Source organism: Rhinopithecus bieti, unplaced genomic scaffold (genome assembly GCF_001698545.2).
Source record: "Rhinopithecus bieti isolate Rb0 unplaced genomic scaffold, ASM169854v2 scaffold_15006, whole genome shotgun sequence".
NCBI classification, from domain to species: domain Eukaryota; kingdom Metazoa; phylum Chordata; class Mammalia; order Primates; family Cercopithecidae; genus Rhinopithecus; species Rhinopithecus bieti.
Window position 1 is genome coordinate 349,707 of NW_016808074.1, and position 7,898 is coordinate 357,604.

At 45.7% G+C, this 7,898-nt stretch overlaps 1 protein-coding gene and 1 pseudogene across 1 annotated transcript in view; both read right to left on the reverse strand.

The window, feature by feature from the left end:
* Positions 1 to 5,901, reverse strand: part of ZSCAN4 (zinc finger and SCAN domain containing 4) — a 10,456-nt gene extending 4,555 nt beyond the window's left edge. The window contains exon 1 of the mRNA XM_017885433.1: positions 5,597 to 5,901. The gene's annotated coding sequence lies outside the window, so the exon portion shown is untranslated. The remainder of the gene's footprint in view (positions 1 to 5,596) is intronic.
* A 758-nt stretch (positions 5,902 to 6,659) lies between these two features.
* On the reverse strand, positions 6,660 to 7,877 carry LOC108537751 (tumor protein p63-regulated gene 1-like protein pseudogene; annotated as a pseudogene).
* Between the last annotated feature and the right edge of the window lie 21 nt (positions 7,878 to 7,898).

The window sequence follows — 7,898 nt, forward strand, 5'->3', positions numbered from 1 at the left end:
CTCGCCCGGCTAGTTTTTTTTTTTGTATTTTTTTGTAGAGACCGGGTTTCACCGTGTTAGCCAGGATGGTCTCGATCTCCTGACCTCGTGATCCGCCCGTCTCAGCCTCCCAAAGTGCTGGGATTATAGGCTTGAGCCACCGCACCCGGCCATGAGGTCAGGATTTCAAGACCAGCCTGACCAATATGTTGAAACTCCATCTCTGCTAAAAATACAAAAATCAGCCAAGCATGGTGGTGTGTGCCTGTAGTCCCAGCTACTCAGAAGGCTGAGATGGGAGAATTGCTGGAGCCCGGGAGGTGGAGATTGCAGTGAGCTGAGATCGTGCCACTGCACTCCAGCCTGGACGACAGAGCAAGACTTCGTCTAAAACACACACACACACACACACACACACACACAAAACTTAGCCGGGTGTGGTGGCACGTGCCTGTAGACCCAGATACTAGCTACTTCAGTGGCAGAGGCACGAGAATCGCTTGAACCTGGGAAGTGGAGGTGGCAATGAGCCAGGATCATGCCACTGAGTTCTTGCCTGGGTGACAGAGTGAGACTCTCAAAAAAAACAAAACAACAACAACAACAAAAAAAACCTTGATGTGAAAAATATTTTACCAAATAATTACAACAAAATTTATTATTTATTTTTATTTTTATTTTTTTTGAGACGGAGTCTCGCTCTGTCACCCAGGCTGGAGTGCAGTGGTGCGATCTCGGCTCACTGCAAGCTCCGCCTCCCGGGTTCACGCCATTCTCCTGCCTCAGCCTCCCGAGTAACTGGGACTACAGGCGCCCGCCACCTCGCCCGGCTAGTTTTTTTGTATTTTTTTAGTAGAGACAGGGTTTCACTGTGTCAGCCAGGATGGCCTCGATCTCCTGACCTCGTGATCCGCCCATCTCGGCCTCCCAAAGTGCTGGGATTACAGGCTTGAGCCACCGTGCCCAGCCATACAAAATTTATTGTTAAAAGTTTTCTGCTTCAGCTATCATCTCTGTGAAACATTGGATTGCTCCCTAACCAGTGAAATAAGGAAAGAAAATATTTCAAACCTATTTACAGAGTCTTGCTTTTGTTTACAAAAAGTATTCAATAAATTTGGTGGGGATGTAAATCAGTTAACCTCTATGGAAAAACAGATGGAGATTTCTCAGAGAACTAAAAATAGAACTATCATTTGATCCAGCTCAGTATCTATTCAAAAGAAAAGAAATGGTTATATAAAAAAGACACCTGCACTCATATTTTGATTGCAGCACTAGTCACAAGAGCAAAGTCATGGAACCAACCTAAGAGTCTACCAGTGGTTGACTGGATAAAGAATAAGTGAAATATATACCATGGAATATTATGCAGCCATAATAAAGAATGAAATTAGTCCGTTGCAGCAACATAGATGGAGCTGGAGGCCATTATCCTAAGTGAACTAACTCAGAAACATAAAACCAAATACCACATGTTCTCACTTATAAGTGGTAGCTAAACAGTGGGTACACATGGACATAAGGATGGAAATAACAGATGCTGGGGACTCCACTAGGGGAGGTGGGAGGGAAATGGGTATTGAAAAATTACCCATTGGGTACAATGTTAACTATTTGAGTAATGGGTACACTAGAAGCCCGATTTCCACTAACATGCAGAATACCTTTGTAACAAACATGCGCATGTACTCCCTGAATCTAAAATAAAATAAAATATTCAACAACTAGTAGCCTACGTGAATTTAGTAAGATGTCTATTACAATGCCAATATACCAAAATGAACTGAATATTGTAATATTATGTTATCACGAGCAGTTTAAATTAAAACCAAAAACCTCTTTTCACTGTGACGCCTGTAATCCCAACACTTTGGGTGGCTGAGGTGGGTGGATCACTTGAAACCAGGAGTTCAAGACCAGGCTGGTCAACATGGTGAAACCCTGTCTCTACTAAAAATATAAAAATTAGCCAGACGTGGTGGTGCATGCCTGTAATTCCAGCTACTCGGGAGGCTGAGCCAGGAGAATGGCTTGCACTTGGGAAGCAGAGGTTGCAGTGAATTGAGATCGGGCCACTGTACTTCAGCCTGGGTAACACAGAGAAACTCCATCTCAATAATAAAAATAATAATCATCGTCATCATCATAATCATCATCATTAGAAAATAAAGTATTAGAAACTGAGAGGAGAAGGGTGGTTACCGGGAGTGTGGTGGGGCATATGGGAAGATGTTGAGCAAATGGTGCAAACTTTATTCCTTTATTTTGAGACAGGGTCTCCCTCTGTCAGCCAGGCTAGAGTGCAGTGGTGCCATCACAGCTCACTGCAGCCTCAACCTCCTGGGTTCAAGCGATCCTCCTGCCTTAGCCTCTTGAGTAGCTGGGACTACAGGCATGCACCACCACACTCAGCTAATTTTTAAAAAATTTTCTTTTCGAGACTTGGTCTCACTATTTTGTCCAGGCTGTCTTGAACTCCTGGATTCAAGTGACTGCTCCTCACTCTAGCCTCTCAAAGTATTGGGATTACAGGCATGAGCTACTATGCCTTTGGCAAACTTTCATTTATAAAATGAATATGTGGCGGGGCACGGTGACTCGCGCCTGTAATCCTAGCACTTTGGGAGGCCGAGACAGGCAGATCACTTGAGATGAGACATGGTGAAACCCCGTCTCTACTAAAAATAAAAAATTAGCCAGGCGTGGTGGTGCACACCTGTAATTCCAGCTACTCGGTAGGCTGAGGCAGGAGAATCGCTTGAACCCGGGAGACGGAGGTTGCAGTGAGCCGAGATCATGCCACCGCACTCCAGCCTGGGCGACAGAGTGAAACTCCATCTCAAAATAAATAAATAAATTAATTAATTAAATAAATGTCACCATGTCATTCTCAAGCTAGGAAATACAGGAATATGCTCTGGAGATCTGATGTACAGCATGGTGGCTATAGCTAATATATATTGTATGCTTGCAATTTGCTAGATTTTCAGTGTTCTCATGATGTAAAAAAGATAATTGGCTCACACGTGTAATCCCAGTGCTTTGGGAGGTCGAGGTGGGCATATCGCTTGAGGTCAGGAGTTCAAGACCAGCCTGGTAACATGGTGGATCCCCACCTCTACTAAAAATGCAAAAATTAGTTCGGTGTGGTGTCATGCACCTGTAATCCCAGCTACTTGGGAGGCTGAGGCACAAGAATTGCTTGAACCCGAGAGGTGGGGGTTGTAGTGAGCCAAGATCACACCACTATACTCCAGCTTAGGTGACAGAGCAAGACTCTGTCTCAAAAAAAAAAAAAAAAAAAAAAAAAAGATAACTATGTGAGGTGATGAATATGCTAACTAGCTTGATTGTGGTAACCATTTTGCAATGTATACATATATACAGAGAGAGGTGTCATGTCGTACACCTTAAATAGATACAGTCTTTGTCAATTATACCTCAGTAAAGCTAGAGAAAACAAGAAAAAGAGAAAGAAGTGAATGAAATAGAAAAGACAAGCCAGAATCCATACAAATGACACCTTTCTCTGGCTGAAAACTTATTAGGCACAGACATCTGCAAGGCCACTACCAGCTATATCCACTATGTTGTGAAAGGATACATTCCTTAGAAAACATTCTTAGTACCTTTACTGTTTGAATTTTTTCCCCATTAACAGTTACCATTCCTTAGAACTTCACTGCTTTAACCAAAGCTACAATTTTATGTTTATCTGTTTTTACTCCTTGTCTTTTCCCACTGATGCTTAGGATTCGGAAGTAAAACTGAGTTTGCATTGCTTGAAATTGATTTCTTCTTCTTCTTTTTTTTTTTTTTTTTGAGATGGAGTCTCGCTCTGTCACCCGGGCTGGAGTGCAGTGGTGTGATCTCAGCTCACTGCAAGCTCCGCCTCCCAGGTTTATGCCATTCTCCTGCCTCAGCCTCCGGAGTAGCTGGGACTACAGGCGCCCGCCACCTCGCCCGGCTAGTTTTTTGTATTTTAGTAGAGACGGGGTTTCACCGTGTTAGCCAGGATGGTCTCGATCTCCTAACCTTGTGATCTGCCCGTCTCGGCCTCCCAAAGTGCTGGGATTACAGGCTTGAGCCACCACGCCCGGCCTTGAAATTGATTTCTAATCCCAAATCAGATTACCTGTACAACTATAGACACACCCTTTGGAATCCTGAATGGATAAAGAATTTAATCCCTTTTCTGTTAATGTATCATAGTTATTTTTGTGTTTTTTTCTCCGATTTTATATATGGTTAACATTTCAAAGATTCGCGCAATTTTGAAAAAAGCAAACTTCATGCCATAAAATCAGAAAATGGTGGGAGTAATACATGGGCACACAAAAACCTAACTGATTTCTGTTAGTTAATGTTATTTCCTGCTTGTGTTAATCTCATCTGGTCTAATTAGACCAGATCTGCCACCCTGATGGCATCAGTTAATGAGGCAGAGGTGATCCTGGTAAAACCTCTTGGGAGAAAATGGAACACATTCTTGCCTTTCCCTAATCCATTTGTCATAATGCTTCCAGTCAGCGTTTATAAAATGCTAATCTGCTCACATCATACCCCAGTCTACTCTCTGGATGGCTCCCCTTTGCCCTCAGGGAAAAGCACTGAGTCCTTGTCCTGTGAGGCTTTCCTGGGCCAGCTCTACACTTCTCAAGCTCCATCTTAGGTGTTGTGGCTGGTTCTCTACATCAAGGGACATTGGTCTCTCTCCCTTTTTTTTTTTTTCCTGTGGAACCCATGGTTTCCCCTTCATTTCACTTCCCTCCAAGTTCTCTTTTTGGATTACCCACCCTTTCTCCAGTATGACACACAGACCACATGTTCACACTTGGAGACATGCACTCCGTCCCACATAGACAAGGCTGCAAAGTATTATGGTTTATTTCCCAGAACCTGGGAATTCAAAACAAGGCTACCGGAGTTCTAATCTGGAGTCTGGCATTTACAAACTGTGTGATGCAGGCAAGCTTCCCATCAGGTCTGGGTCTGTGTCCTGGGGTTTATGATCTCTAGTGACCCCCAGCTAAATATCTCATATAATGCAATACAAAGGAATTACTAAACTGGGCGCACTGGCTCACGTCTGTAATCCCAGCACTTTTGGAGGCTGAAAGTGGGCAAATCACTGGAGGCCAGGAGCTTGAGACCACCCTGGGCAACACGGCAAAATCCTGTCTCCTTAAAAAATAGAAACATTAGCCTGGTGTGGTGGTGTGCGCCTGTAGTCCCAGCTACTCAGGAAGCTAATGTGGAAGGATCACTGGAGGCTGGGGAGGCTGAGGCTGCAGTGAGCTGTGATTGGGGCTACTAAACTTTAGCCTGGGTGACAGAGACCTTGTCTCGAAAAAAAAAAAAACAAAAAAATTACTAGAACATAAAGCCATACGATAGACTTTTCGAAGAGAAATCTTCAGTCACACCAGTCCTTTATAAAAAGTACACGACATTAAGCCCTTTTGGGTCAGAGCTGTTTTAATAAAAGATCATTCCCTACACCTGGGAGACCTCTGTACTTAGGAATCTACCTGAAATAGCTATGCCTACATACACATGCATACACACTCAGAGACACAAAACTGGGAATTTTCCTTCCATTATGGAAGCTTACCTCCTTCTTGGTTGGCTGGGTAATCCCGGGCTGAACACTTAGCTGATGTGTGACCGGCTTTCCACACTGGGTTTATCTGATGTGCCTCCTAAGGCTGCTCCCTTTTATAGGATCTAGAATCAGTGATTTAAAGATGTGATTGGATAACACTTGTCTGTTGATTGAATTACTGATGGAATCTTCATCCAGCCACAGCTCCGTGTCTCTAATATAGTGTTAAATACCATCACTGGTCCTGGGTCAATAGGTCATAAACAAACACATTAGTATTTCTGCAGGCTAAGTACAGCAGCTCACACCTGTAATCTCAGCACTTTGGGAGGCCGAGGCAGGCAGATCACCTGAGATCAGGAGTTTGAGACCAGCCTGGCCAACATGGTGAAACCCTTTCTCTACTAAAAATACAAAATTAGCTGGGCATGGTGGTGGGCACCTGTAATCCCAGCTACTCGGGAGGCTGAGGCAGGAGAATCGCTTGAACCTGGGAGGTGGAGGTTACAGTGAGCCAAGATCACACCACTGCATTCCAACCTGCGAGACAGAGCAAGACTCTGAAGCCCTAGCCTAAGCAACAAAGCAAGACCCTGTCTCTACCAAAAATAATGTTAAAAATGTTAGCCAGGCATGGTGGCATGTCCCTATAGCTTGTTTGAGCCAAGGAGTTAGTGGCTACAGTGGATTATGACTGCCCCACTGAACTCTGGCCTGGGAAATGGAAGGAGACCCAGTCTCAAAAACAAACAAACAAACAAAAAACACACCTGTAATCCTAGCACTTTTGGAGGCCGAGGTGGGCGGATCACGAGGTCAGGAGTTCGAGGCCAGCCTGGCCAATGTGGTGAAACCCCATCTCTACTAAAAATACAAAAATTAGCCAGGCATAGTGGCGCGTGCCTATAGTCCCAGGTATTCAGGAGGCTGAGCAGAAGAATTGCTTGAACCTGGGAGGAGGTTGCAGTGAGCTGAGATTGTGCCACTGCACTGCAGCCTGGGCGACAGAGGGAGACTCTGTCTCAAAAACAAATAAAAACAAACAAACAAAAACAAAATCTGCTGTTAAATGTGACAACGTCCACATTAAATGAAAATATAAAGACAAACGTTAGTCTCACAAATTCTGGTCAAGTTTTATTATAAATTACTCATACAAACATGACAAACTTTTGCTCAAACTTTTCACTGTTCAGAGATTTATGAATTACAAGGGTGGCAGAGGGCAAGGCTAGTGCTCTGTCTCCTTCTGTGCCAATTCCAGGCTGGTGGAACAGAGGGGGCCCAGGACCCCAGAGAAGGCATTCCTAATCCATCAAAAAGATGACAGGGGCTGAGACTAGGATTATATCAGTATGATGTTAGCATGCTGGAGTGGCTGGGGTGGGAAGAACCGCTGGAAGCCAAGTAGATACACTCCAGGAAAAACATCAGAACTGAAGTTACAGAAAATGGAATCCCAGTAGCACAGTGGCAGCTAGATTCCTTTTGCTTTTGTCTGTAGCTTGCATTAGCAGAGTGCAATATCCAATTACTATCCACTTTACTTTTCTAATCGTGCAGACATCCCAAAAGGTAAAAGACCCCTATGCTTCCAGCCAGCAGCGGCTTTGCATGACTGCCAGGCTCTCAGACCCCACATCACTTGGCCTTCTTAGTGGGGATAGCTCCCAGAATGCGGCTAAAAGCCAATTTTGCCCCTGGTCAGTCATGGAATAGCCCAGTTTAGCCTCACTGTTAACGAAGGACATCAATCCCAGGCAGGTCTCCATGAGGAGGGGGCGCTCCGCGACCAGCACGCGTGCGCTTGTCCTGGCAAACGACTTTCCTTTTTGGCGTTTTTGACCTTGGAGTCAGAGCGTTGAAGCTTTCCATTTGGCACAGAGTCGCTGTGTTCTCATCCGCACCAGCCATCGCGTGTTGTATGAAACGGGCACAGGGCACGTTTGTGGACCAGGGATTCCATCTGTTTACGAAGGAAAGGCGACTTCGCTTGTCCCACTGAATTCGAATCCCAAAACCTTCTCGCTTGTTGAGCGATTTAGGGGGAAACTGGAAATCTCGGCAGGAGACGGCGTGACATCCGGGCCTCCTGCCAGCCCTGGATCGGATGGAGCCGTCTTCACCGCCCAGCGCGCCCTGCCGGTGACCGGCTCCCGCCGCCGCTCCTCACTGTCCCGGGGGCCCCTCGGCCGGAGCCGCAGCCCCGCGTCTCGCTGTCCCACGGCCGCCCCGGGTCTCGCTGTCCCACGGCCGCCCCGGGTCTCGCTGTCCCACGGCCGCACGACTGCGCCGGCTCCTCCCCCGCCGC